The sequence below is a fragment of the Phascolarctos cinereus genome, unplaced genomic scaffold (assembly GCF_003287225.1).
Source record: "Phascolarctos cinereus isolate Bilbo 61053 unplaced genomic scaffold, phaCin_HiC Scaffold_2;HRSCAF=192, whole genome shotgun sequence".
Lineage (NCBI taxonomy): Eukaryota > Metazoa > Chordata > Mammalia > Diprotodontia > Phascolarctidae > Phascolarctos > Phascolarctos cinereus.
Window position 1 is genome coordinate 29,838,616 of NW_027555625.1, and position 10,493 is coordinate 29,849,108.

Here is a 10,493-nt window from a genome sequence, read left to right on the forward strand (position 1 = left end):
GCCTCAGGCAGCTCTCTGTCTCTTTAAATTTAATAAAAACACACTGATTACCATTGGTAGATTTTCTTCACTGGGAGGCCTTTATGAAATCAGTTACATTCTCTCTGTCTTTCTGTCTCTGTCTCTATGTCTCTGTCTCTCTGTCTGTCTGTCTCTCTCTGTCACTCTCTCCCTCCCTCTCCTCTGTCCTCTCACTCTTCTTTCTCTGTATATATACATTCGTATGTACATTGCTACTTCAAGAGCACATGGTCTCACTGATATGCAAACTCCCTCCACTGATACAGATTAACATTTCTCCGTATTTTATTTAATTGTTCCTTCTTAACTTCTAGAAATGTGAGAAAACTGGGGGGTAAGATAGAAGAGTACCTTTTAGAAAGGTACGTAAATTAAGATAAGGAGGATGAGGTGAATAGAGAAGGAGGGAACTTTTAGAGTGGAAGTAAAAAAATAAGTGGGTAAAATTAGCAGTGATAGGGTGAAAAGAGAGGCTGAGAAAGAAAATAATGAATACAATAAGATAGAGGGAGATTCACAAATAGTAATTATAATTCTGAATGTGAATCAGAAAAAAAAAATATGAAATTCATTTGGAAAAACAAAATGTCAAGAGTATCAAACAATATAATGATAAAAAAAAGTATAAAGGAAGGTTAGCAGTACCAGATCTCAAACTGTATTGTAAGGCAATAATCATCAAAACTATCTGGTACTGGCTGGGAAACAGATAGATCAATGGATAGAGCAGACATACAAGTTACAGCAGCAAATAGACAAAATAATCTTGTTATCTGAGAAGTGTAAAGACTTAAGATTTTGGAATAAGAATTCAGTATTTGGTAAAAAAAAAAGTTTGCAAAACTGGAAAGCAGTATGAGAGAAACTAGACATAGACCAATAACTTATACCATGTACCAAGATAAGGTCAAAATGGATACATGACCTAGATATAAAGAATTTTTACAAGAAAATTTAAAAAATTTTGTATGAATAAAAACATGTAGTCAAGATCAGAAGGAAAGCAGAAAATTGGGAAAAATCACATAGTTTATCAGATAAAGGTCTCATATCTAAAATATATAAAGAACTTTGTCAAATCAATAAAAATATGAGTTATTCCTAAATTGATAAACTACCAAAGGATATGAACAGGCAGTTTTCCAAAGAAGAAATGAAAACAATTTATAGCCATATGGAAAAAAAATGCTCTACATCAATACTGATTAGAAAAAAGTAAATTAAAACAACCTTGAGATAAGGTTTTACTCCTAACATATCAGGTAAGATGATAAAAGGGGAAAGTGACAAATTTTGGAGTGAATGTGGAAACATTTGGGACACTACTTCAGTGTTCATGGAATTGTGACCTTATCCAATGATTTTAAAGAGCAATCTGGAATTATGCCCAAGGGGTTATTAAATTACCTATACCGTTAACCCAGAGATACCACTTCTCAGTCTATTTCCAAAGGTAATTAGGGGAAAAAAAGATAACAACCTTTATCATCTAAAATGTTCATAACAGCTCTCTTTGTGATGGGAAAGAACTAGAAAATGCTGCTTTGCCGATCAATTGTGGAATGGATAAATGGGTTGCCGATAATGATTTTGATGGAAAACTACTGTACTATAAGAGATGATAAATTCAGTGGTTTTAGAAAATAGTGAAGAGCATGAAATAACAAAGAATGAAATTAGCAAAACCAAGGTAACACTCTACACAGTATCAGCAATATTGATTTAAAACATCAAGACTATTATGAATATCCCAATTAACTATAAAGAATATATGAAGAAAGAAGTCATCTGCCTTCAGAGAAAGAAGTGATAAATAAAAGTATGTATGGAATAGTTTTATATACATATACCTATTTGTGTTTAGTGGTAGCCATCTCTAGGGTAAGGTGTGGTAGGGAAGGAAAAAAAATTTAAATAACAATTTTGTTGTGTATTTGAAAGGAATGACAAGTTGTGCACAGAAGATGTGTAGTTTCATATGCAGTCATCTTTTTATTGTACATTATAAAAAATATTTTATTCCATAAGTTAAAAATAAAATTAAAAAAAATAAAACAAAAACAAAAACAACAGAGAAGCAGGAAAAAAAATCAGAGGGAAAGGTTAAAGGAGTGCAGAGTGCTTTCAATGTGTGGATCATCAGGCTAAAGAAATTTTCCAGGATGAAGAGGTTTGGGGGTCATGGTAGAGAAAACTGGAATCCAACATGTTAGGAAACTGATGAAAAGAAGTCATCCTAGAGGAAGAAGATAATAACAGTTGTTCTTGTTAACTTCTATTTGAAGAATAAGGAGGCAGCCCTATGTAAACTTGTTATTGTTAATAGAGAGATATGATGTTCTCACAAAGATCTTATTCAAGATGTTAACAGTGTGTTTATGAACATTTATGACAACTCAATACCACTCTCTTATCTTTCCAGGTGATTCTTACAGGTATTCAGAGGACACTGCAAATATGTTGTGCTGTTATATAACAGGTGAGATATGAAGCATGATATTAGTTATTTATATTTGTTTTATTAGTTGTCTCATTTATTCTTGTGCAGTACTTCCTTGAGTCTTAGAAAGACAATATATCACTATATTAACCATAGAGAGTGTAATGTATGAGTCATCCAGTAGGTGGCATTCCCCTTTAGCCAACAGAAAAACGCCTTCCTCAATTCTTTACCATTACTATGGTGGGATGCCTTTCCCAAAAGATAGTATATTTCTACTATTGATTGCTCTACCCTGCTATTGTGATTCAAGTACAGGTGTTGCCTGGGTTCATAAAGAGACTGGAGAGTGGCAAAGCTTTTCGGTCAAGTCAGTCAATGAACAATCATGTCTTAGTACTATGTTGGGGACAGAAAGAAAGACAAATACAAAGTATCTGCAATCAAAGAGCTCACCTTCAAATGTTGAAGACAACATGCAAATAGGGTAAACATTTTATTAATCAATGATAATCTCAGAGGGAGGGACTAGGAGGAAAAAAATAAAAACTCTTACAGAAGGCAGAAGAAATTAAGCTGAGTCTTGAATGAAGACATGGGAGCTGGGGGACAGAGATGAGGAGGGAGGGAATTCAAAGGATAGAGGATAATCAGTATATTGAAAAAAGTTGGGAAATAGAATATCCTTTACTGCAAATAACAATAAGACCCAAATAGCTGAATTGTAGAGAATGTCAGTTGGAGAAAAATTTTAAAAGGCTGGAAAGGTAGGAAGGGACCATGTTGTGAAGGGCTTTAAATGCCAAAGAGAATGCAAATATATGATTGCGCACACACACACACACACACACACACACACACACATATTCTTATAATCATACACATGTTTTATATCCATAATGTGTGCATGCATGTGTGTGTGAATATTTCTTGTTGTTTAGTTGTTTTATAGTTATGTCCTATGCTTCATGACATCATTTGGGCTTGTCTTGGCAAAGACACTGGAGTGGTTTCTCATTGTCTTTTCCAGCTCATTTTACAAATAGGGAAACTGTAGCAAACAGGGTTAAATGACTTGCCCAGAGTCACACAGCTAGTAAGCATCTGAGATCAAATTTGACTTCAGGAAGATGAGTCTTCCTGATTCCTGGCCTGCCTCTCTATCCACTGTGTGACTTAACTTATACACACACACACACACACACACACACACAGAGACATGCAGCATTCATTGATACCTGCATGTGTGTATGTTTATATATAGGGGTATGTATATATCGATTTACACACACATATACAATACACATATTCACATATACGTATGTGCATGTGTATCATGTGTATATATGCACACATGTATGTATATATGTGTATGTATTATGTAAGTATGAATGTGTATACAGAGTTTCTATCTACTTTACCTACAAATTCCTCCCTGTTGGTTAGAATACATGTGTATGTGTGTGTACATGTATACACATACACATGTGTACATATATACATAAGTATACATGTACACATATGCATGCATATATTATATGACGTGAGCATACCTATACACATATTTGTATATATGTTTAAATATGTGTATTGTCTTTGACATTTAAAATGCTTCATAACATAGCCACTTCTTGCCTTTCCAGTCTTTGTAAACTTTCTTCCAATGGACATTCTCTATGACATATATGTATATGCAAATGTATATGTATATATAAGTATGTTTATGCATAAGTATAAGTATTACATATTTCTTACTGACAGGGCAGCATTGGTTGAAAATTGACTTTGAGAGTAACTAGCTGTATCCTTTTACAGTCTGTGATAGGCCAGAAGAGAAAGAAGACACGTGCCAAACACATTCTTAAATTTTAAGAAACAGGTGTCAAAATTTTCAGAGAAATGATGATCTCTGGCACGTGGATAGAGAATTCCAATTCAAGCAGGAGGTGATACTCTTGCACATATAATGATGAAATCACATATATTTATGAAAAAAACATGAACTTACACATGTAATAAACACATGCTTCAAAAGGAAGTTTTCTGGAAGGAGGGAAATTCACTTGTATTCCACATTTTGAATTGAAAGTCTCAATCTCTAGGAAAATTGAAAGGAAGCAACTACTTTTGAGTGACAGTGTCATTTATCTAATCCATTCCAGGCTTGCAATCTCAGCATTTCTTTTCTTCAATGTATAGCAATGTTGTTGTTCAGTCATTTTTCAGATGTGTCCAATTCTTCATGATTGCATTTAGGGTTTTCTTAGCAGAGATACCAGGCTGGTTTGCCATTTCCTTCTCCAGTTCATTTTACAGATGTGGAAACTGAGACAGTGACTTGCCCAGAGTCACACAGGTTGTAAGTGACCAAGGCTGGATTTGAACTCAGTAATATGAGCCTTCCTGACTCCAGGCCTGGAGCTCTATCCACCGTACTACTTAGCTGCCTAATGCACAGCAACACATCTTCACAGGAATATTTCATTCAGGTGGGTTATTGATAATTCCAGTTTTTATTTTTCACCTTGCTTACTTGTGGTACCAGAATAGGAGGGAGCACCATTTGTTTCATCATCCTCCTTGTGATTCTAATTATCAATGTAGTTCTGAGTATGGACAGCATCTTTATGAGCCATGTTTTGCAAAAATTGGTTTTAATATTGCCTGTATAAGTGGTATCAGGAATTTGATTGTCCAATATTTTAACTTCTTTGTAACCCTTCACAAATATAATAATGATCTCAGATCACAAAGATTTTCCTTTGTACATCACCTTGGCTGGTTGCAATTTCTAAATTTATCTTTACCTCATACTCAAAAGAGAAGCTAAGTGGCACAGTAGAAAAAGTACCAGGCCTAATGTCAGGAAGGCTCATCTTCCTAAGTTCAAATCTGCCCTCCGATACTTGCTAGTTGTGTGTCCCTGAGCAAGTCACTTACACTTATCTGCCTCAGTTTCCTCATCATTAAAATTAGCCAGAGAAGGTGTGAAGAAAAACTCAAATGGAGTCCCAGACACAACTGAAATGACTGAACATAAAAACCTCATCAAAATAATACATGGAGGATAGCTTTGGGGATATTATTATTATTGTCATTGTTGTTTTATGATCATTATAATTATCATTGTTGATATGTCCTTCTTATTACCAATTTTAATAATGCAATAAATGATATTAATTATGTTAATAAACAGAGAATGTCACAATTGGAAGGGACCTCAGAAGCCTTCTAATCTACTTCATACTTCTAAATTATAACTTTTCTACAATAAAAAAATAAGTGGGTCCATTTTTTATTTAAAGATGTCCATTGAGGGAGGAATCACTGGCTTAGGAAGCAGTCTATTACACTTTAACATCTCTATAACTGTTAGAAAGTAGAAATCTTTCATTTTTACATAACTCTTATTTCCCTGTAATAGAATTGCCTGACCTTCTATCCCAGAAAGAGTTTCCTGAAAAAAGGGTCATAAAACAACATAATATAGGATTTGTAGCCTTCTACTTTGGCAGTATATCATTTGATAACATAAGAGAGAGATGTGTGTTCTATTATGATTGTTATTAGCAATTAATAATTCTGAACACAGTTTGCCATTGTGTTTGATCTGAAATCAGTTTTTTTTTAGTTGTTGATTTCTATTGCATTATACTTCTTAAGCATATTTATTCTTTTGCTTCTTATATCTTTGCTCCACAGGACTTCATCCAAATTTCCTGATATTTCTTTGAATTCTTCAAATCCATCACTCTTCATGGAGACTCCAAAATATTTATACATCATAAATTTTTAAACTTTTTTTCATGATTGACTGGAAGTGTTTTTCCTCTACCTTTTTTTTCCCTATTGAAAATTGTGTTTAAACATATTTCAGCAATAAAAATCATATATGTCTATCATTGGCCTCCATGGGATTTATACCCAGTGGAAGGGTCCCTAGGGATAAAGGGATGAATAGCTTAAAAAAATACATCTTATGTAATAACCAATTATGTTCAAGAATGTTGCCACTTAATCAGGAATAAATAAATGTCTTCTCATAGTTCTTGTAAAATTTATATTTTCTAGCTTTTATTATCAATTATAATTCATAGCCAGAAGATGGATTTTAAGTTGTCTTCATATGCTTGGCTTATTAAATAGTAATTTTAAAGATTTCAATATGGTTGCTGATCATTTTCTTTTAGTTTCATAACTTTTGTTCATATCCATTGAGTATCTATCTATTGTTAAGTATACATTTTCTTCAATTCCCAAAAGATTTTAAATATTAAACATTTTTCCTCAAATGTTTCTATGAATCAATTTCTCCAAACCATACTATTTTCTCCTTCATTAACGTGTCTTCTTCAAAAGCTGTATGTGTGTACAGTTAAATTTTCTAAGGTTTTTTTTTTTTTTGTAATTTCCTCTTCTCCTTCATGCCAGGTTTGGATTTCTTTCCCATCTACATGTTTGAAAGTTATCAGGTGATATTTTAATATTTATACAAACATCTACTTGAAATTGATTATTATGTATGACATAAACTTTTTGGGTTTTGTTTTCTTTTGTTGGAGGGCTTCAGAAGAATGTAGTGTAACAGAAATTGAAGGAGCTCAATTTCTTGTCATCTTAGTGACATTGAAGTGGCAGGGAACATGTAGACTACAGAAGTCTTGAGTCAGGTGTGATGTTTGTCTTCCAGTATTTAAAATGATGGCATAATAAAGGGATTGAACTTGCTTTGTTTTGTTTGTTTGTTTTACTGTATGGACTAAAAAAAAATGATAGGTGAGAGTTGCAAAGCAATACATTTAGACTTTATATAGGGAAAAACAAAAGCATAAACAGGACCCCAGGAGAAAACCTTCTTCAGGTAGAGCTATCCAGAAATAGAATGGACTGCTTCCCATCCCACTGCATGTCATCATTTAAAGACTGGATGAGCTCCTGTGATATATGTTATAAAAGGAATTTGTTTCTATTCCATGTTTGTTCTTTCCCCCCCATTCTCTCCAAGCTCACAGCTATTACCTGAGTTTATATCTTGACCATCTCTCATATGGTCTAATGCAGTACTTGGCTGCTTCAAGTTTCTCCACTCTACAAACTACCCTCTGAATAGCTACAAAAGTAATTTTCCTAAGACACAGGTATGTCCATGTCATTTTAAATCTCAATTAAATAAATTGCAATGACATTCTATTGCATTGCATAAACTAGGAGCATTTTTGCTCATAAAGACTTTAAAACTGTCCAAACTCCTGTTCAAGCCTTATCACACATTACATCAGTTCATATACTCTGCATTCCTATTAATTTATCCTTATAATAGGACCTTCTAGCTATCATCACGGTGCACTTCTACTTTCTCTCTTTCATATCTGGCATATTCTCCCTTCCCCTCTGTGTCTCTTAGACTTTCTAGACACTTCATTATTCTTTTCAAATGCTACCTTCTACAAGAAACTTTTCTGTCCTTCCATCCCGCCTCTTGACCTCAATATCAGCCTTTCATTCTAAGGTTATATTATATCCACTTCACACGTAATTTTATATACTTAAGTATGTACATGTCACCAGCTCCCTGAGTCTCTTCTTCCCATTCCAAGTCATTAGGAACATTATTACATATAACCTATTTTTTTTTAATTTTCTTTCCTCTATTCCTCCATGTTTTGGCTATTAGCTATATATTTGAATCATTGGGAGATATGGATATTTTTCCCTTTTTTTCCCATTCAATTCACTGCACATTTATTAAGTGCCTACTATGTACCAGGCATTGTGCCAAGTATTGGGTATAATAAATAAGAAAATGAGAATTCCTGCCTTCAAAGAGCTTACAATGTAATGAGTAAAGAAAACACACAAAGAGGAGCTGAAAAAGTGAAAGGCACCAGAAGGTACCCTGTGTAGGAGAATGAGAAAGTGTAGGCCAAATTGAGCTGTTGATAGAAAGTGAAGAGTCAGCTGGAAAGTTCAGAACTGAACCCTCTATAAAACATTGCTTTGGTAGGATGTTAGTACTGCAGCCTCTAATTAGAGGTGAGGGAGGGAGAGGGATTTGAAAAGGTGTGGAGTATCCAAAGTGATATGGGCAGTCTGGTAATACAGTGAATAGAGTGCCAGGCCTGGAGTCAGGAAGACTTGGGTTCAAGTCTGGCTTCAGACATTTGTTCGCTGTTCAGCCTGGATAAATCACCTACATTTGCCTCAGTTTCCTCATCTTTCAAAATAGCTGGAGAAGGAAATTATAGACCACTCCAGTATCTTTGATAAGAAAACCCTGAATTGGAGACACAAAAAACATGGACAGGATTAAAAAAACAAACAAACAATGTTCAAAGTTGTCCATCAGCATGCTGGTGAGATTTTGGGTGATACATGGTACATGAAGTTCCCTGGAATTGAAATCAAGCAGAACTACTGATAAAAATTAGAGAGGTGTTTTTATTTGTTTGTTTGTTTTTTATTTGTTGTTTCATTGTTGATTTTATATAACACTTCTGTAACATAGTGATTTATTCAAAGGTAGGGAAACTTAGGTGCAGGAAGTCTTAATCCAATACTTCCATGTGGTATTGAGGTAGCCACAGTTTCTCAAACACTCTTGCCATGGAGTGCAAGGTCTGGCTGTTTCTCCCTTACTATAACTATTTTGAAATTCATCTATATAAAATACTACTCTTTCACATTTCCTGGTAGAAGTCAAAATAAAGAGACATTTATCACCAGTGTTCTGGACACCTGATAATAGATCCTTTGGCCATGGCAACCTACAAAAGATGCAAATTAAAATACAACATCCTTTGCTCTTTCCTGTGTCTCTTCTGATTCGGCAGAGGAAAGGACAGGATGAAGAAGAAAGGGATGCAAAATGTATTAAGAATGACACCACTTTTGAAGCCAGAATTATTACTTAAGTTTATATTAATTTAACTGTTGGTTCACTTAAGTTGTGATCTTTGTCTAGTGACAAACAAACAGACAATACTGGAATTAGGATAGACATTTTTGTTGTATGTACTAATGTGGCATGAAACATACTTTTTATTTCATAGGAAATATTTTTAATTGCAGCATTCATCAAAACTTTAACAACTCCAATACAGATAAAATTAATTTTATAAATCTTGACTTCATCACTAATGAAACTAGAATAAAAATGATAATTGTATACATTCGATTTTTATTCTACCTATATCCCAGTACTTCTAGCAACTGACACCACACCTGGTATATTGTAGGTACTTAATAATTGATTGTTTACTTGCATGACTTAGTATTATGTACATATTAGTGACTGTTTCTTTTTGGACAGACAAATAAAGAAGATAGTATAGGTGTCTTTATTGCACATCTTAATTCAAAAGGAAATACTATCATCCTTTCATGGGGCTATTGGTCATTTTCTATTGAATGCTAAATGATAAACATTTACAAAGCAATTGTAACAAAGACAACGGATCACATTTACTGAAATCTGTTGCAGAAAATTAAGTGTAGATTAATGTCTTGAAGAAATTAATTAGATCTTGCTAAATGAAACATCACATATTTTGGTAGTCAATTACTTCAATGAAAAGACGTAGGGGGCAAAAAGTTGAAGATTTGCTGGGGAAAAAAATGGTTCAGGAGATACTAAAGCAAATCTAGAAAACTGACATGTTCAGAATCTCCATACCTATAAATCAGGAAAATGGATTGAAGAAAAGAATTAGGGGATGTTGAGAAATCACAGTGTCAAATAATATCATAAAATTTAATTGTTTTTATATTTTAACATGCAAAATAAATGGATTCCTCATTTTTAAATCTACTACTTCTGTACAAATTATGTATATGCATACATGTAAATATGTGTGTATATGTCCATGTACATATACATAAATATGTGCTTTATGATAAAACTCAATGTCAAAAAAGAAATAAAAAAATTGAGAAGATATGTGATCAAATAAGAAAACTGGATTCTCGCCTATTTACAGATAATAAGCTGTTGATTCTGGATAGTATAAAACACATGCACATTCAACTCAAAAGC